This window comes from Acinonyx jubatus, chromosome C1 (genome assembly GCF_027475565.1).
Source record: "Acinonyx jubatus isolate Ajub_Pintada_27869175 chromosome C1, VMU_Ajub_asm_v1.0, whole genome shotgun sequence".
NCBI classification, from domain to species: Eukaryota; Metazoa; Chordata; class Mammalia; order Carnivora; family Felidae; genus Acinonyx; species Acinonyx jubatus.
Genome location: NC_069381.1, coordinates 188685598 through 188707075, shown reverse-complemented (window position 1 = coordinate 188707075; position 21478 = coordinate 188685598).

The following is a 21478-nucleotide window of genomic DNA, read 5'->3' as shown; positions in this document are numbered from 1 at the left end:
TTAATGTTTTTTATTTATTTTTTTGAGAGAGGGAGTAAGCAGGGGAGGGGTAGAGAGAGAGGGGGCAGAGGATCTGAAGCGGGCTCTGTGCTGACAGGCTGACATCAGTGAGCCGGACACGGGGCTTGAACCCACGAACCATAAGATCATGGCCTGAGCTGAAGTCAACTGCTTAACTGACTGAGCCACCCAGGCGCGCCCCCCCCCCCCCATGCCCACAGCTGCACTTTTCTGAATCTACATCCTACCTGACATAATCATTCGGAACGTGAGATGGGATACAATTACATGATTTCTCTCATATCCTAGAAGCAACCTCAGGAGGTTACAAGCTGTTACCTGCCACTCTCTATACGTACAGGCCACTCTTGTGCTTCCAGCCTTCTGAAGAAAGTCCACCGACTTTCCTTTATGCCTTGCCTTCTTAATCACGTCTGAGCTAGAATCCTCCTAAATAATGAATTTATCAATGAGTTTAGGGAAATAATGATAATACAGAATGTCGACTAATGAGCTATAAAAATGATTGTCCTTGGTTTCTACTCCAAGGACAAAGCAAGATTTTCTTCTAGTTTGTTTTCTGTCGTGATAGCCCTCTAGTGTTAGCCCCTATAAGCCAAATAATCACCACATGCCAGGGACTGTATTAGACAAGTCAATTTATGTGTTTTTTCCTTTTTATTTTTTTATTTTATTATTATTTGTGTGTGTGTGTGTGAGAGAGAGAGAGAGAGAGAGAGAGAATGCACATGAGCAGGGCAGAGACAGGGAGGGAGAGAGAGAATCTTAAACAGACTCCATGCTCAGCAAGGAAGCCAACGCGGGGCTCTATCCCACAACCCTAGGATGCCACAAACCGTGGGCCTCGAACCCACGAACCGTGAGATCATGACCTGAGCCGAAATCAAGAGTTTGACTCTGGGGGCACCTGGGTGGCTCAGCTGGTTAAGCGTCTGACTCTTGGTGTTGGCTCCATCATGATCTCACGATTTCATGGGTTCTAGCCCCACATCGGGCCCTGTGCATTGGGCTCTGTGCTGACGATGCAGAGCCTACTTGGGTTTCTCTCTCTCCCTCTCTCTCTCTCTGCCCCTCCCCCACTCACGCTGTCTCTGTCTCTCTCAAAAATAAATAAATGTTAAAAAAAAAAAAAAGAGTTTGACACTCAACCAACAGAGCCACCCAGGCACCCCTTTCTTTTTCATTCCATTCTAACAAAAACACTGTGAGGTAGATTCTCAGGTTTTTTATTTGTTTCACAAACAAACTTATTCAGGTTACTTCACAAAATGAGACTTTGTTATAATGATCCTTTGAATGATGAAGGTGTCATCATTTTTCAAGGATTCTAATATGGTGTGGGAAAAGTGAGCTACACTTGGGATAACATATAACAACAAACTCAAAGTAATAGTGACCTAAACTCATTCAAGGCTTATATCTCTCAAGAAACAGTAAGTTTGGGGAGGTAAAATGTTGCTGACTTCCCTTGAGTGCCTCAAGAAGTTCAAGGCTTAGGGGTGTGTGGGTGGCTCAGTCGGTTAAGCATCTGACTTCGGCTCAGGTCATGATCTCACGGTTTGTGGGTTCAAGGCCCACATCAGGCTCTGTGCTGACAGCTCAGAGCCTGGAGCCTGCTTTGGATTCTGTGTCTCCCTCTCTCTCTGACCCTGCCCCCCTCATGCTCTGTCTCTCTCTCAAAAATAAATAAACATTAAAAAAAAAAAAGCTCAAGGCTGAGACCTCCAGGATTCTAGACTTTTTGTAACTTCTTCCCTGCACTTCTTGTTCCATTATAGTTCCAAAAAGTGGCTGAAGCTTCATTCATCTTGTTGACCTTCCAAGGCATACCTCTGAAGCACAACCAGCTTTCCTTGAAGCCCCAGCCAATGTTTTCCACATAAATCTTAGTGGCCATTCTCAGCTTCAGGGCAAGCTGGGAAATGTAGTGTTTTATCTGGATACACTGCTGTCCTAAATAAAATTGTGGCTCTGGTGATGAGAAAGAAGGAAGGAATGGATTTTGAGGAGGCAATTGTGGTCACTGCTGCTAAGTGAATAGGTGCTCATAGCACCTCATCAACAGATAATTTCACTGGAAAGTACCTAGGGCAAGGCATAATAGATGACAAGCAATAAAGAACATAAGCATGTATTGAGACCTTACTGTTTATGTGCTTTACAGATACTGTCTCATTGGAACCTGACGACAACACTGTGATACAGGTAATATCATTATCATTCGCCAGATAAGAAAACCAGGGTTTGGGGAATTTCTGAAACTTGCTGAAAGCCATTCAGCCAATTAGTGGGAGAGCAGTCAGAACTAGAATCCAGGTTCTCTTAAAGCCCAGATTTTTCAGTCAATATGTGCTGGTTTCCCCTCTTGCCCTGCATCAAATGACTAATCACAAAATCTAGAGTCTGTTCTAGAGAGCAAAGACCCCTCCTAGAAAATGTGTGGTCAACACCTTTCTCAGGACTCTTGATCTCAAAGTGCAGTGTTACTTAATCAATCCGACTCTGCTTTTTCTCCCAGGGAATGATTTTTCAATACCATGTCCATATTCTGTTTTGGCCACGAGTGCCCCGGTCTTAGCATTGATCACCTTTATGTGTACTGGCACCATAATGGTTTGGGGGGAAGTTTTCCCAGGTAAGTTCCCAAGTGTGACATTTACTGCAATACTTTGGTAGCTGAAATCACAGGAAAGAAAATAAAATATTAAGTATGCTCTTTAAAGTGCCATAAATTTGTATTCATTGGCGAGAGCTCCTGAACTCTAACTGAAGCTATAAACTTGCAACTCTGTTGCTAACTGACTCTGGAGGATGCAAGAGAAGCTTTCATTTTCCCACCTAATATGCTTATAATTCAACAAAATTTCTTCTCACTTTGCTTCCTAGACCTCATAAAATTTAAATGGAAATATTAAATGGTTTAATAACTGGGCAACACCAAATAGCATGCTTGGCGTGACTTAGCATTTTAAAAATATGGAGTCTCATTATATTAAATGTGTCTCATTATTGTAATTATGCTGCTACAAATGTAGTGGATAACACATCACATCATTATTTAATTTTATGGAAAAGCTTTCTGAGTTATTTGTTGACAGAAAAAGTACCAGATTCTGTTTCTATTTGCTTAAATTGCAGCCCATGCTAGGGTTTTGTTGGTTTTTTTTTTATTTCCTGTGCTAGGATTTTATATTTCATTTCAGTAGTTCATAAAATACGCTTATCTCTGGGATCCAGCTTGATAGTGCTTTATTTTAGCATAGGATCCCAGGAATTGCTTTGAAGATAGGACTCTCATTTTCTAGGATGGCAATAAAATTGCCACTTTTTAACTCTGATTTTCTAGGATGGCAGTAAAATTGCCACTTTTTAAAATGCCTTAAAGAACATCTGTAGAGTATGATATTATGCAGTCATTAAAAATATGTTTTTGAATAATATATAATGACATGGAAAAATGCTCACAGTGTAAGTAAAACGGTCAGGTCACAAAATTGCAAGTACAAACTAATCTCGCATAATATTTTTAAAATATAGAAATTTGGGGGACGCCTGGGCGGCTCAGTCGGTTAAGCTTCTCACTTTGGCGCAGGTCACGGTCTCATAGTTCATGAGTTCGAGCCCCACGTTGGGCTTTCTGCTGTCAGCACAGAGTCCTCCTCAGATCCTCTGTCCTCTGTCTCTGCCCCTCCGTGGCTCATTTTCTCTCTTTCTCAAAAATAAATAAACATTAAAAATAAATAAATAAATAAATAAATAAATAAATAAATAAATAAATAAAATATAGAAATTAAAAAAAAATTACAAATAGAGGCACCTGGCTGTTTCAATCGGTGGAGCATGCAACTCTCAATCTCTGGGTTGTGGGGTCGTGCCTTCGAGCTCCATGCTGGGGGAAGAGATTATGTACAAAAATTAATTAATTAACTAATTAATTAAAGTATACAACTATGCCAAAATGTCATGGGTTTACTCTCTAAATGGTGGAGATTGGAGTGATTTTAATCGTCACGTTATGTTCTTTTCTATTTTCTGAAAACTCTATGATAATCATTCTGATTCTTTAATTGAGAAATGTTAATTATTCTGGCAGTTACTTTGAATGGGTGGGTGGTGTGGAAGGTATTATGGTGTGGCATCGACTACAAAGCAACAAAGTCTAAACAAAGCAGCTGATATCTCATTCCGTGGTCAGTTTCAGTCTAAGGATACCCAGCATCTTCAAAGACTGTAGTAAAATTAATGGCCTGGACCCCTTTCTAGCCTCTCCGGTAACTCCACCTGGACCTCTGCCTCTCCTGGCAAATCAGGTTGTCCTGGGCAGGACCTTCGTGTTCCGTTCTTTCTATCCACATTGCTGCTGTGAAGTTGGCCCCTTTGCTCCCCGCACTGTCTTTCTTCGTGCTGGCTACTTAGCCTGAGGTCTTCTCTGCCTGACCTGTCCACTGAAACATATTTTTTAAAAATAATCTCTATGCCCTATGTGGGGCTCAAACCCATGACCTCAAGGTCAAGAGTCACATGTTCCACTGACTAAGCTAGACAGGCATCCCTTTTCGAATGTCTTTTCAAAATTCAGTATGAGACCAGGAGTTCTACTGTAATATGTATATAGTTGCACTTTGGAAGATTTAAAAGTTCTTTTCCCCTGCTGGGTATTTATCCAAAGAAAATGAGAACATGAATTTGAAAAGATATAGGCACCCCTATGCCTATTGCAACATTATTTACAATAGTCAAGATATGAGAACAACCTGTTTCCATTGATAGATAAATAGATGAAGAAGATGTGGAATACACACACACACACACACACACACACGCACTTGAATATTACTCAGCCATAAAAAAGAATGAGATCTTGCCATTTGCGACAACATGGATGGGCCTAGAGGATATTACGCGAAGTGAAATGAATCAGACAGAGAAAGACAAACACCATTTGATTTCACGTACATGTGGAATCTAAAGAACAAAACAAATGAAGAAACTGAAAAAGAAAGGCAGAAACAGACCTACCAATGGGGGGAACAAACTGGTGGTTGCCAAAGGGGATGGGGGTGAGAAGATGGGCAAAATGGGATGAAGGGCTGTGGGAGGCACAGGCTTCTAGTTATGAAATGAATAAGTCACAGGGATGAAAGGAATACATCATGCAGACTACAGTCAATGGTATTTAATAGCATAATATGGCAGCATGTGGCAGCTAGACTTGGGGTGAGCACAGCATAATGCGTAGACTTGTGGAATCACTGTGTCCTTCGCCTGAAACTAATGTAACGGTATGTGTCAACTACACTGAAAGTAAAAAAACAAAAAAATGAAACAAACAGTGAAAAACGTTCTGGAGATCTAGTTCCTGACAGTGTGAATACTGAACTACTGAATTGTATATCTAAAATCGTTAAGATGGCAAATTTTATGTTACGTGTTTTTTAACCACAATTTTATAAAAGAAAAACAACTTTTTAATTTTTTTAAAAACAAATGCTCCAACAACCACAGAAAAAACCGAGTGCTCCTGAGCGCATCTTGCTGAGTCTATGAGGTTATTGAAACATATGCCACCCCCAAATATGCCACTTTGGTGTAAGGATTATTTTGAGTTGAAAGCAATTAAGAAAACAGCAGACGCCGAAGGGATTCTCTGTTCTCCCTCCTTCTGCTTAAAGACAGGACGTAAATTCGCCTTTGTAAAGGTAACAAATTTCCCCTTTATAAAAGAGTCTCGGGGCGCCTGGGTGGCTCAGTCAGTTAAGCGTCTGACTTTGGCTCAGGTCACGACCTCACAGTTTGTGAGTTCGAGCCCCGCGTCAGGCTCTGTGCTGACAGCTCAGAGTGTGGAGCCTGCTTCAGATGCTGTGTCTCCCTCTCTCTCTGCCCCTCCCCTCCCCCCTTCATGCTCTGTCTCTCTCTCTCTCTCCCCCAAAAAAATAAACTTAAAAAAAAAAAGTGTCTCCCTTCATGTACCAGGAAGAGCACTAATCCCATTCACCAGGGCTCTGCCTCATGACCCAATCACCTCTCGTAGGCCCCCCCTCTCCTAGTAGTATCACTTTCGGGGTGGAGAGTTAGGACTTAACATATGAATCTTGCCGTGGGGGGTGGACACAAACATTCAGACTATAGCACTTACTAAAACAACCCTTATCTACCATACATTTTTAGTCAGCTTACTCAAATGTATCACCCCTAGAAGTCCGCCTCCCCCTCTTCCTTTGTCGATCACTTCTCCACAATGAAACACCCTTTGTTAAGATGTATGTAAGTTCCCAGGCCTAACTGCTTCTTTTTATGTCTTACTAACAATTTGACTGCACATCCATTGGTTGCCGTCTGATATAATAATATTTCATGCAAGTAACTATCCAGTGACAAGGCTCGAGGACATGCTACCCCAAAATATGGCACCTTGACATATTGACTATATTAAGCATGAAGGAATTTGCGAAAGAGCGTGTGCAGCAGGAAGAACCTTCTGACCTTCTCCTGAAGCGGGTCCTGAAACCCTTGTGGGAGAGGCGCCCTCCCTGTACTTGAGGAAAGTACATCCATGTTGACATCCATGACACCAGGAGGAATTAGAACAAAGGGGCCTTGCTGTTCCCCCAGTTTACACACTTTGCTCATACCCTTCTTTGTCCTACCACATTTTTTCATGACTTTTCATTCATCATCAAACCTGGCATAAAACACTCTTCAGGTCTTTATTTCCTTAGGAAGGTCCCATGACCTTAAAACTTATATTAAATAAATGTGTATGCTTTTCTCTTGTCAATCTGTCTTTTCTCACAGGAACCCCACTTAAATGGATAGGAGAAAAAGATACTTCTCTACATCAGCAATTAGTCATTGAATTTTAGTGAAACTGATCTGTCTGCAGAAGGTACAATTTAGGCAACTACTAAATCACATCATTGCTATAATGCTTTTACTTCTTGAATCAGTCTTTCATTTTATTATTATTATTATTATTTTTTAAAGATTTTACTTTTAAGTAACCTCTACACCCAATGTGGGGCTTGAACTCACAACCCTGAGATCAAGAGTCGCATGCTCTACAGACTGAGCCAGCCGGGTGCCTCCAATCTTTCATTTTTGTGATTAATTAATTAATTGAGTAATTTTTAAAAATGTTTTTATTTATTTTTGAGACAGAGAGAGGCAGAGCATGAGCAGGGGAGGGGCAGAGAGAGAGGGAGACATAGAATCCAAAGCAGGCTCCAGGCTCTGAGCTGTCGGCACAGAGCCTGACGCAGGGCTCGAACTCACAAACTGCGAGATCATGACCTGAGCTGAAGTCAGACACTCAACCAACTGAGCCACCCAGGTGCCCCAAGTAAGTAATTTTTATAGAGAGAGAGTTAGGGGGAGAGGGGCAGAGTGAGAATCCTAAGCAGGCTCCACACGCAGTGCGGAGCCCCACCTTGGGCTCGATCCCACGACCCACTGTGAGATCACAACTTGAGCTGAAATCAAGAGTTGGATGCTCAACTGACTGAGCCACCCAGGCGCGCCATCCCAGTCTTTCATTTTAAAACAATTTTTAAAAACGATTTTCAATTTTATGGGGCGCCTGTGTGGTTCAGTTGGTTAAGCGTCTGACTTCGGCCCGGGTCATGATCTCATGGCTTCTGAGTTCAAGCCCCCGTCGGGCTCTGTCCTGACAGCTCAGAGCCTGGAGCCTGCTTTGGATTCTGTGTCTCCCTCTCTCTCTGCCCCTCCCCCACTCATGTGCACTCTGGCTCTCTCTCAAAAAATAAACATTTATATATGTGTGTGTGTGTGTGTGTAATGATTTTCTATTTTAAAAGTTTTATCCAAATTCAGTTAAAAAAGAAAAAGTTTTGAACTAAAAATTTACATTTGCCGAACAAAATATACCACACCTTGCAGCTCTCCCTTTCTTTCACTGTTTCCCATTTTAAATATAACTAAAAGCTCCAAGTGGTGGCATGGGATGTAGAAATGGAAACGGCTTAAATTCTGCTTCTTGATTTTTACCATGTGCTTTACTGTGTGTTTCAAATCTACAGTTTAAATGTAAGCGTACGTAGTATCACAGTGAGGAAACAGGAACTGTACCGATTTGGAACCATTACCAATTTAATCTCAAAAGAAAGCAGAACTGAGGCCACGCATGGCACTGGGGATGTCTCTATAATTGGGAGCTTTTCCACTTTACTTCCATATAAACTACATCATCTGTTAAAAAATAAGTAACAGGAGACAAAACATAAATACAGAGGGTTAAATACAGAGGGTTGCTGGCAGGGTGTTGGGTGGGAGGATGGGCTGAAGGGGCTAGGGGCATTAAGGAGGACACTTGTTGGGATGAGCACTGGGTATTATATGTAAGTGATGAACCACTAAATTCTATTCCTGAAAAAAAAAGTTTATTAATTTAAAAATGAAAAAATAACAAAAATTAAAATAAGAACAAGTAATAAACTTTCATGTAAAACACCTTGTAAGGGCGCCTGGGTGGCTCAGTCGGTTGGGCGTCCGACTTCGGCTCAGGTCATGATCTCGAGGTCCCTGAGTTCGAGCCCCGCGTCAGGCTCTGTGCTGACCGCTCGGAGCCTGTAGCCTGTTTCGGTTTCTGTGTCTCCCTCTCTCTCTGACCCTCCCCCGTTCATGCTCTGTCTCTCTCTGTATCAAAAATAAATAAAAGTTAAAAAAAATTTTTTTAAACACCTTGTAAAATAAAATGTGTGTGTATATATATGTACATAATATATTGGATATACTATATATATGTAAAATTAAACTCATAGTTCTCAAAGCAAACCTTAAGCCAACAAAAGGATTTTTGAGAGGAGTGTTTCATCACTGACCTTGTTCAGCATTGCTGGCACGCGGTGATCACACAAAAAGCAGAAGGGCTTTAGTTGGTTTCATTATTGTTTTTAAATTCCCTAGGGACAGTGCCCTCCCTATTGCCTGCACCTGGGCAGTCCGCGCCCCATGTCCTTCCTTTGGCATATCGCTGATCCTAGTTAAGCAGGTTAAAGTTGGTTGTGTTAATTTAATCATATTTTATAATGCGTTCAGGTTTTACTAGGGAAATGCAGAGGATTCATTTTTATTTACAAAAACAAACAAACCTAAAATTCCTCATGTGGTTAAAAATGATTGCCTGATGACCTCTCTGTGTACTCAATTTCCCTAAATTGAAGAAATTCAACAGGAAAAAAATTAGAAAGGAGCACGGGTTGAAAGGGCAAATTCCTGGAGGGTCAGATGGATATTGTCCAGGAGTCGGGAGGGCAGGAGAAAGGGACGGAGCCGGAAAGCAGCGCCTTGCTGACGGTACCGGGAACCACCGCTACCTGGCCTCCTCCGACGGTGTCCTTTTGGGAGGCAGACCCATTGTTATCCGGCTCTGTCCAGTTTTTCACGAGGAGATGATCATCAGGACGGCGATGTGACATCTCCTGATTTTTAAATGATGGAAATTAATTCAAACTCTGGAAAACACTGTGCAGCAGGAACAAAACGCGTGTGCAGCTGCAGCAGGCCCCCGGGCTACCAATTTCCTAATGAAAAATGCAAATAGTGATTGAACCAGTTACAGAAGTCGAGAAAATATGCTTTATTCTGTGATCTTTTCCTTCCCCAAAATGTGACATTTTAGAAAAATACAGATGTACTGACATCATACCCATAATCAGCAGTTTAACGAGAAAAGTAGCGTAATTAGAGTAGATGGTTGGGAGGGGCCTGAATTCCCAGAGCAGTCCTTTCTCTTGAATCAGGACCAAGCATGGTGTCACCCAGATGCCTGTTGACTAAGTGACATACAGCAGATTGATTTAACCACTGGCAAACCACATTTCTTTTTCCAGGGCAGTAAGTGAACAAGGTTATTTACTTCCCTTGGTTACAAAAAGAGGAAATACTTCTTCCAAGAATTAGAGTGGCTGCGACCAGTTCTCCCAGAGAAATTATTAACCCAGAGCCCTGAAGCCTTTGCCCACATGCCTCACTGCAGAGGCCTCACTGCAGCAGCTCGACGCGGGGACCTTCTGAGAGGGGGTCGCTCCGCTCTGCAAAAGCTTCAGGCCCTCAGCATCTGAGATGTCGTAGTGAAGAGAACCAGTCTAAATCCTTCTATGTAGATCTCATTTGATTTGTCATTTGGCATATTAAAAGAGAAGGTTTATTCAAATAAGAGATAACAATACAAGCCGTTCCCCACATTTCCGCAGGTAATTAGAGCTTTGTGTATTTTAATTAAAAAGATGTATAGCTAAATCCTCCAACAGACTTCCTGAGCATCCTCCAGGCTCAGTTCCTGCAGGGGCCATACGGAATTAAAAGCAAGAATTTGGAGAAGGGCTTTGTCCTTAATGGCCTTTCAGAATTCTCCGCTTTAAGTGGCATAAAAGCTGCCGGGTATGGTCAGGTTAGCCTGGCTCATCAATGTGACCTCTCAGAGCCACTGAGTCTGCGCCTGTGAGTCCATTTCAGAGTCTAGGAAAAGCTTTGCATGGTTCCAGCCTCACTGCTCAACCAATAAAGGCCCCCAAATTTAATCTCTGACGCTGAAGAAATAGGCCGAAGAAGGGCACGTAAACAGAGACAGTCGTCGTCTCTCTCTATGACCAGAGGAGAAAAAATGAAAAGAAGTGAAGTTTTCCCATTTTTCACAAACCATCTTTTTTTTTTTTTAAAGTTTATTTATTTTGAGAGAGAGAGAGAGAGAGAGAGAGAGCGAGCAGGGGGGAGGGGCAGAGAGAAAGGGAGAGAGACAGAATCCCAAGCAGGATACAAATGTGGGGCTCGAATTCATGAACCTGAACCAAAACCAAGAACTTAACCAACTGAGCCACCCAGGTGCCCCACAAAGCAGCTTCTTTAATAAGAAAATGTCTGCTTGTATATTATCTCTTTTCCAATGTTCTAGGCTGAATTCTTTTTCTTTTTTTCTTTTAAATAAAAAGTGACAACAAAAAGTTTAGAAATTATCGTTAACAAAATCAATGTGGCCTCACTGTATTTTCCCAAATATCTACTTCTGAAATTTCTATTATCAGAGTACTCGGGTGTTTGGGGCAAGTAACCTATTTTAACATCAAACAAGAAAGGAAAAGAATAACGATCTTGATCTTATCAAAAGAAGGGAGACCAAGTGGCTGACCCTAACGTTTTTTCTGGTGGGGTTGGGGTGCGGAGAGGGGATGGCCATATTAAAATTGCCTGACCCATTCTAACTATTAGAGCTTCACTAAATTAATACAAAGCTTTTCTTTTAAAATGTCATCTTTTCCAAAGAACAATTCTCTAACAGTGAAATTTCAAGCATCAGTGAAGAAAAGTTCTTTAAGAGAGGCATACCGTTAACCAAAAAATATGATAGAGGCACTTCATGTCTTCTCTTCTGGGCCAAGGTGGCCCTACAGACCTGCTTACACACACATGCCCCTCTCAAAGGACCCCTTGAAATCCTACCCCCAACAGGCTTCAGAGAATTTGCAATGATTTAGAATGTGGTGACACTGTCCTGAAATCCTTTTTTTTTTTTTTTAACGTTTATTTATTTTTGAGACAGAGAGACAGAGCATGAACAGGGGAGGGTCAGAGAGAGGGAGACACAGAATCTGAAACAGGCTCCAGGCTCTGAGCTGTCAGCGCAGAGCCTGACACGGGGCTCGAACTCCTGGACCGCGAAATCATGACCTGAGCCGAAGTCGGCCGCTTAACCGACTGAGCCACCCAGGTGCCCCCCCCCCTTTTTTTTTTAATTTTTTTTAACGTTTATTTATTTTTGAGACAGAGAGAGACAGAGCATGAACAGGGGAGGGTCTGAAATCCTTTTATGTGGCAGAAGTTATTCCTGCCCCTTCCCCCCACTCACTCAATTCCAGAAACATCTTTTCTCATAGACAGATAGGCTAATGGTTAAGTCTCTTTAATTAAAAAATTTTTTTCTTTAATGTTCATTTATTTCTGAGAGAGAAAGAGAGAGAGCATGCTTGGGAGGAGTAGAGAGAGAGACAGAGAACCCAAAGCAGGTTTGGTGCTGTCTGCACCAAGCCTGATGTGGGGCTCGAACTTATGAACCAGGAGATCATAAGCTGAGCTAAGGTCAGAGGCTCAACCAACTGAGCCATCCAGGTGCCCCCAATTAGCTAAGTCTCTTAAAAGCATGGTGTTTGGAGACTGAATGCTCAGGACAACTATGCAACATCCAGTAGAGGCTCTGTTAAGCCATCTCCATTGAAGTGACTCACCAGCTCAGCCAATACACCTAGTAGCCTGGCTGATGTCCACTGCATCTATTGCATGCGTGGGGTGGCAAGTAAGTTATCTCTAGTACATGTGAGCCCTTCAGCTTCAACTGCTTTTGAATAATGGATCAACTGTAAGGCATCATGTTACGATGTCCAAGGGGAGCTCTCTCAAATGCACGGCAAACTATAGGGTTCATTAGCCGAGAGATTTTATTTACTGCTCCTGATTGTTTGGTAGCAATTTCAAAGCTAAGTAAGCCTATGTTTCACTTCTGTTGTTTCAAAGCTAAGCAAGCCTATGTTTCACTTCTGTCATTTTCAGAGGTAACTAAAACATTAAAACAAAAATGGTTACACTGGGGCACTTGGCTTGGCTGGCTCAGTCAGTGGAGCATGTGACGCTTGACCTCAGTTGTGAGTTCGAGCCCCATGTTGGGCGTAGAGATTGCTTACAAATAAAATCCTGGGGGAAGAAATGCTTACGCTTTCCTGGATTTCAGCGCTTAAACTGTGCTTGGTACCTAGTAAGCGTTTGCTAACTGTCCTTTCTCTTATCTTCTCTATCGTTTGCTACTCAATGCTCCCTGCTCTATTGCCAAAAAATACGGTCAAAACTCTGTAAAATAACTAAGTCTTCCCCAAATTCTCAAAATGTCTTTTGTGGATGAAATTGTACTTTGGTATGATTACAGAAGTTTACATATAATTATTTTTGAATGTTTTATTTTTATTTTTGAGACACAGAGGGAGAGAATATAAGAGCGGGGGTGGGGCAGAGAGAGAAGGGGACAGAGGATAGGAAGCAGGCTCTGCTCTGACAGCAGAGAGCCTGAGGCGGGGCTTGAACCCATGAACTGCAAGATCATGACCTAGGCTGAAATTGGACGCTCAATTGACTGAGCCACGCAGGTGCCCCATACCTACAACTACTAACAAATGCTAATGTTGCTGATACAAAAGAGTAGGAACTGGTGACTAGATACGAATCTCTAGCAGAGAGCTCTACGACTACTTCCTCCAAAGACCATATTTATGCTCAGATAATACCGAAAAGAAACATGCAAAGATTATTAACAGTGGTTATTTTCTGTGGAATCAAGGGATCGGGCAAATGTTGGAGAGGGTATATCCTTATGGAGTTGAGGGATATATATATTTTGAAAAAGCATGTGCACACATCCCCTAGGGTTATTCTGATATGTTCCCTCCTCCCCCCGCCCCCCCCCCGCCCCCACAAGCATTGCTGCTTTAGATTTTCTAGACTTGGTCATGAAAGGGAGGAAAAATAATTTTCCCTCTACCTTTCACTGTTCTTGGCTAAGGCTCCCCCCTGTTAAAAAAAAAAAAAAAAAGACTAACAGGAGGAGAAAAAAAAAACCCACTATTTTAATTACATATATACGGGAGCCCCACTAGAATATGAGACTCGAAAGACCAGAAGACTGAGGATTACATACCATCCAGAGGTAAGGAAAGGGATTGGGGTCTGGTGCTAAAAGCCAGGGAAGGAAATTCACGGGAAGGTGAGAAGAGGAAATGTTTGGTAAACAAAGGTTGCCTTGCCAAGCAGACAGTCTCTCAGGTGAAAAAGTCATCTCTGGTAATAGCTTGCTTCCTGATACAGGCCCCCTTTCTAATGTAAATTTCCTTTATAAATATAGATTTCCCTTACAAAACGGTAACTTCCATTCTGTTTTCAGAGCTTCTTCTGTGTCTGCAGTTTCTTAAAAACAATCAGCTCAAAATAATCTTTATGCCACAGAGGCATGTTTTGAGATGGCATATTCTGCTATCCTTCAGTCAAATACAAAATTGCCTTCGTCTCTGGCAGCTCACCTAAGACTGTTCAATTAGCTGGCCTAACAATGTTTTGTGACCTAATGTTCAATTTCCAATATCACATGATCGAGCTGCTGTTAGAGCTTACAAAAAACACGTTAGCTCTGCAGAGGGAAGCTAACCACCTTAAGGCTTGCCTCCATGTTTCTTATCCTGTGAATTTCTGAATTCTGAGCCTTACCTCAGATACACAGATGTGCTCACATCTGCGGGACCACAGAAGGAGATGAGGGATAAAAAAACCAATCCATCAATTTCCTCAGCTCCTAAGAGCTTTCTCTGGCAACCCATCTAGATGAAGAAATAAAAACTAAAACACCTAATTAATGTGTGATTACAATTCTCCACTGTCAGAAACACACTGGAACCCGGTAAGTAAAATCTCTCCTAATGAGCCCTACACTTCGCTGTGCAATTGAAGAGCTCTCCTTTGACATTCTAAGGTTCTTTTCATTCCACTGTCAGAATGAAATTTAACTTGACTTCTCATAAGCAAAAGCCCATCAAACAAAGGAAGGATGGGTGCCCCCCCATCACTTTTCAGCCTGCGGCACTGCAGCCAATAGCAATGGTTTCCATTCAAAAAACAAACCTCAGTTATACACACATACACGCTGAGCAAAAGAATTAATCTGTGCTGTTTGTTCATCGTTTACTTTTCTCCTGGAATACATGATGCATTTTTGTGGAGGGTGGTGGAGGAAGGGAAGAACCACATTCAAATGAAACCCAACATCACTCTCCTCCAGTGTCCTTTCAAAAGCCAGATAAAAGCCAAATGAGGAGGCTGGGAAAGAGTGTACAACGTAGCCGTTCTGAAAACCACCCTCCATTTCATTCTGGAGCGGGGAGGTCACACCCAGGCATCAGAATAGCTTCTCTCCTCAAAGTAAATTAGCTGGTAAGTGCTTTCTTGTTTGTTTTCCTCAGACTGACACATTTGCAGCCGACCTGATGAGGATTTTCTGCAGATGATTTATTTACAAAACAGTATTTTGACTAAGTACCAGCTGGCAGACCAGAAAAAGGACTCCTGATAGTTTAGGAAAAGTTCTATGTGCAGATTCATAGTTTTGGTCCTGTCACAGTTTTTAAGGAAGGTCATAACCAGGTTTGCTCCTGCTGCTGATTAAAACCTCAAACCCTGAAAGAGAGAACATGAGGGTGTCGCTCGGGTGAGGGGGTGGGAGGGCACAAAGAACTTTGAGTAATTTCCTCGGCTTTTACCTAGAAAATTACAGCTCATAAATGTGGATTTTAAGTAGTTGTGACTCAGAAATAATCAAACATCATTTGTGGAAAGGCCACTTAGAGAAAACTAGTAGGAGAAAATGGTGCTCTGAGGTGAAAATTGATTTCGCCCTCCTTAAATGACAAGGTAGGGGGGAAAGTTCTAAACTGAGCTGTAAATGTGGTTGGTTGGGTTTTTGTTGTTGTTGTTGTTTTTTTCCTCCCTTTTAAAGACGAATAGCTTGTGGTTCTTCAGAACAAACATTTCTTTGTTGTTGCTGCATTTTTGAAATCTCATAATCAATTGCCTGTTAGGATAATTGGTACCTGGGCTCTCCTAATGAAGGACAAATGACTAAATGCAGGGAAATTGCTGGGAGAAAAGGTTTATCTAACGTGATTGTTCTTTTGGGAGGTGGGAGCCAGCTGCTTTTGGTCTAGTAGTTTATCCTTTCCTCCCAGTAAAAGCTAATGAAAACCAAATGAAAATTTGATAACTTTCACCAGCAATTATTCTTTCAAATTGGCCCTTTTCGCTTAAAACAAACTCATCCGCCCAAGCTTCCACAAACTTGTTGCTTAATGAATCCACCAGGGTTTTTTTGTTTGTTTGTTTGTTGTGTGGGGGAAAGAAATAAAAGACCAATGGACCTTTCTGTGGGTCTTCAATTACTTAGTTCAAGTAATTCCTCTGACTGAATTAAATTCTCCTCACGTTTTCACATCTTCCTGATGCTAGATGCTTTTTCAGTTTTCTCATGGTCTTTATTTATGATTTTACCTGGGACTTCAGTCATTTAGTTTATAACAGAATGTCACATATCTTGTTACTTTACCACTAATTGTCATCTGAGGTAGATATTTAACTGAATATTCCCTTTTCAAAGGCCACAGCACTTGGAGACAACCTATGGGCGTAATTTTGAAAGGAGGAACGCTGTATGCTCAAAGTTCTTTTTTCCAAATCATTTATAATTTTTAAAAAATCAGAAGCAGTCAAATATCCAATGGTAGGAGGCTAGTTAAGGACTTCTTATATAGCATCTCAGTGAAATATCTTGCAGGCATTAGGAAATCATAATTTGGAGGATTATGTAGCATCATGAACGGGTGCTTATAATATTAACAGTTTTAATAATATTAATTATGTAAAAAGTAAATGCAGTTGAAAAAAACTGAAGTATTCAAAATAGTAGTGGTAATGAGCCTGTAATGAGCTTATGATGTGCTGATGGTAAACTGATGGTATGTTAGGGAGGGAAAACTTTACTCTCTTAGGTTCAGTTCTGAAGGCCCGCAAATTAAACTGACTAGAGTGGGGCACCTGGGTGGCTCAGTCAATTAAGCGTCTGACTTCAGCTTGGGTCATGATCTCTTGGTTTGTGAGTTGAAGCCCCGCGTCGGGCTCTGTGCTGACAGCTCAGAGCCTGGAGCCTGCCTCGGATTCTGTGTCTCCCTCTCTCTCTGCCCCTCCCCTGCTTGCACTGTCTCTCTCTCAAAAATACATGCACATTAAAAATTTTTTTTAAAAAAGAGATGGTTAGAATTTGGGTTTATATACCATCTTAATTAGGAAGTTGAGGGAAGGAAATCATAAGTTATGATTTCCTAATTTATATACCATCCCTTAATAAAGGAATGGGAAAACAAATGATTTTTTAGAAAGATAACTGACTGGGCCCTTGTCTGTTTAGGGGTGGTGTGCAGACATCACCTCTAATAAGGAGTCAGTCTTCCCAGAATGCTCTCCAGGAGGCGCTTTATGACAATTGAGTTATTTGGGGACCTCAGGTGCCTTCTGCTCAAAATAATTTTTAGGGGTGGCTGGGTGGCTCAGTCAGTTAGGTGTCCGACTCTTGATTTCACCTCAGGTCTTGATCTCAGGGTCATGAGTTCAAGCCCTGCATTGGGCTCTGTGCTGGGCATGGAAGCCTACTCAAAATAATAATAATAATAATAATAATAGTAGTAGTAATAATTGTTATGCCACACTGGTGGATGCTGGGCGTCTTCATGTGATAAAGCTCTTCTTTTTTTCCTGAACTTTCTCTAATAGTCTATTACTTTAATGATTTAAAAACTCTATCATATTGAAAATTCCTATTTTTTCTTCGGTCTTCAGCTTTCATAAAAACCACAAAAAAGTTAAATATTTGATCTCATGGGGGCGGGCTCTTCAGTTCTAATTCACCTGGTTTCTTTGATAACATTGACTAGTAAAGGTTTCTGCCTTATAAAACTTCTAATGAAAGTAGTGAAGTCTGAATACAGTAACAGCTGATAGCATAAGAAGTTAATTGATAGAAAAGACATAGCTGGTTAAATGAAGATTACTAACATCATTCTCTCTTTGTTTTTTTTAATTATATTTATTAATTTGTTTGTTTATTTATTTTGCGAGAGTGTATGTGTGTGCATGCGTGCACAGAGGCAGAGGGAGAGAGAGAATCCCAAGCAGGGATCCCCGCACTGTCAGCGCAGAGCCCGAAGCAGGGCTCGATCTCGTGCCTGGGAGATCCTGATCTGAGCCAAAACCAAGAGGGACGCTCAACCATCTGAGCTACCCAGGCACACCTAACAGCATTCTCTTGAATTGCACAGTTTCCGAATATGCTTCAAAAGTGTGAGGGCACATCTTTACAGTTGCCATTTTGATTTTGCCTGTCACCGCAGAGCTCTGAACACCAACGAAGCTTTTAGCTTGTTTCATGGCTTGAAGCAAACCTTTGGGACCTCAGTCCCCTTTTCTCTAAAATAAAACTGATGGGCCACGTTTCTTCCAGCACCACAATCCACCTCCCCCTGCCTCCTTTTTAAAATTTTTTTTTTCAACGTTTATTTATTTTTGGGACAGAGACAGAGCATGAACGGGGCAGGGGCAGAGAGAGAGGGAGACACAGAATCGGAAACAGGCTCCAGGCTCTGAGCCATCAGCCCAGAGCCCGACGCGGGGCTCGAACTCACGGACCGCGAGATCGTGACCTAGCTGAAGTCGGACGCTCAACCGACTGCGCCACCCAGGCGACCCCCCTGCCTCCTTTTTAAATGTCTGGCTGAGTCACTACTCAGTGAGATCTATATAATGGATGCTCATTACACAGTGCCACATACAGTGGACACCCAATAAATACTGATTGAGGCAACTCTTTCACTCAGACGGTTTTTTTCATATTCTTCAATCATCATAGTATGTTCTGATTATTCCGTTGATACTCAAATAAGATGAAAAATGCTCTCTTTTTTTATAATTTTTTTTTTAACATTTATTCATTCTTGAGAGAGCATGAGCGGGGGTCGGACAGAGAGAGAGAGAGAGGGAGGCACAGAATCCGAAGCAGGCTCCAGGCTCCGGGCTGTCAGCACAGAGCCCGACGCGGGGCTCAAACCACAAACCGTGAGATCATGACCTGAGCCGAAGTCGGAGGCTCAACAGACTGAGCCCCCCAGGCGCCCCGAAAAATGCTCTTCATTGTTAAAGAAAATCGTGCCATTTGGAGCCAAGTATACATGATTCAGGCACAAGTGTTTTGTAAGACATTATGCCGTGGTACCGTCAGCCCAATTAATATATTGGTCAGATGATTAATTAGCAGGTGGAAGGGTAAAGGTTAAATAGGGCCTGGTTTTGCCTGTGGAAGAGTTTCCCTCTGTGAGGGGAACTGACCCGGGGGAAAGCCAGCCATCTGATGTGGACCTCATTGGCCACTCTTGTTCATTATTAAAACATCAATCAACGAACCCCTGTGAACTTCGGTGTTTGAAATATGACACGCAGCAGCTCTCTGCAGGACATGTGCAAATAAACACATAATTTGTGATAAAGGAATTCAAAAATCAAATAAAGTGTGATAGGACTTTTGAATGGTTTAAATATTCTTTTGTTTTGTCTTACTCTGTTTCACCTCCATGTGGAAGATGGAAGTTGGGGGGCACCTGGCTGGTTCAGCTGGTAGGGCGTGATCTCCGGGCCGTGAGTTTGAGCCTCACGTTGAGCGTAGAGATTGCTTAAAAAAAATAAAACCAGCACCAGGGGGTGCCTGGGTGGCTCAGTTGGTTAAGCATCCATCTTCGACTCAGGTCATGATCTCTCGGTTTGTGGGTTCAAGCTTGAGTTGGGGACTCTATGCTGACAGCTCGGAGCCTGGAGTCTGCTTTGGATTCTGTGTCTCCCTCTCTCTCTGCCCCTCCCCTGAGCTCATACTCTGTCTCTGTCTCTGTCTCTCTCTCTCAAAAATAAATAAACATTAAAAAAAATGAATAAAAATAAAAATCTTTAAAAAAAGATGGAAGTTGGAAATTATTATTTGCCATTTTGCCAGGGAGAAAGGGATTGTTTGTTTATCATTAGCTAAAAGAAGGTGCCTGTTCATAATCCTATTCAATCAAACAGTTATTGATGGAATCCTTGGCTAGGTTGGTACAAGAAGACATAAGAATTTTAAAGGAAGAGTCTTGCCCTTGGTAAGCTTAAAGCTATGCTGCCTGGGAACAGAATGAAGTTATTAAACCAAAAAGGCTTGTTTGTCCGTTTATCTGTTTTTAATTTATTTTTTTAGTAATCTCTATGCTCAGTGGGGCTCGAGCCCACAACCCTGATATCAAGAGTCGCCTGCTCTACTGACTGAGCTAGACAGGAGCCCCTAACCTAAAAATGTTTAGAAGTATGGAGTGCTAAGGCGCCTGGGTAGCTCAGTTGGTTAAGCATCTGACTCTTGATTTTGGCTCAGGTCACGATCTCACAGTTTGTAGGATCGAACCCCGCCATCGGCCTCTGCACTGATGGGGCGGAACCTGCTTGGGATTTTCACTCTACCTCTCTGCCCCTCTCTCTGTCATGTGCATGCTCATTCTCTCTCCCTTTCTCTCTCTCAAAATAAATAAACATTAAAAAAAAAAAAAGAAGTATGGGGTGCCTACTGAAGGTGGAGTTTAGAAAAGGCAGAGAGGGATGTGAACAGGCATATTCAGGTTAACAGTTCACAGAGGAGGTGAGAGTCAGTGTCCCATGACACAGTCAAAGTGAGATGGCAAGATTTGGACTTGACTGAGTAACTGATGGGATGTACCCACCAGAAGTCCTCCTGAGCCCTAGGAGCTTGTGGAAGCACTTGCTAGGAGGGAGGAGCAGAGACTTCTGACCCCTGAGACAAGGGATGTGAGAGCAGCATGCAGGTGAAAAGCAGAGAGCTGTTTCCACTAAAGCATCAGGGCACAAGAAGCCCTGTTTATGGTCTCTGCTAACAAAAACAACAAAAAAAATATCAATGAAAGAGAATTCTCCATTCCACGACCCTCACTTCATACCAAAGCCCTACCTAGCTTTGACGCGACAAGCATTCCCAGGCTTGGGCAGTGCACTGATAAGAGTTGTGGTGCCCAGGGGGTGCGAACTTGTACTCAAACACGTGCAATAACCTCCTGGAGGCCCCGGGAATACTTTTGGGTGAATTCTTCTCAAGTGTGATATATTTTTCGGGCAAGCACAGTGGAACTACATCAGAAAAATGGAGACGCCCCAATGAATCCCTAATTAACACCCTAAATACGACCCCATTTGTGTCCACTGTCAACAGGAGGGATTTTCAGGTTACAATAGGAATATATTTATATAACACTTGATGTTTTTCACTGCTGTTTTCAGTAATACTGCTGACTACTCTCCTTAGGAATCCACATCTAACTCAATCCGGCAGTGAAGGCTCTCACTGAAGTCCTGAAAACCTGTATTGCCAGTGTGGCTGATCTGCATAAAGCATTTCAGAATTTAACCAATCCATTAATACAGCTGGGCTCAAAGTCAGGCTGACCCAACGAGGACCAGGAAATTCCCAAGTGGACTTTGTTTTGAGTGTTCTTTTTAAACTGAAGACGAAAGGAAAGTAGGAAAAGGATTCAGGCTCACCAGTGGGTTAGGCGGACTTTTTAGGACACCAAAAACAAGAGGCCTTGTTGGTGTTACTGTCGAAAAGGCAACCTCATGAATACAAAGTTCCAGCTAAGGTGAAGCCAAGAAGGTAATTCATTTCATAAAGTCTAACGCATAAAGAATTCAATTAGGAGGGTCATAGTGTTCCCTCAGGAGTCATGCAGAAGCGAAGCAGATTTCACTGGTGCTTAAAGTGGCTTCCAGGGTTTCTCTCTGAAGTTCTAAT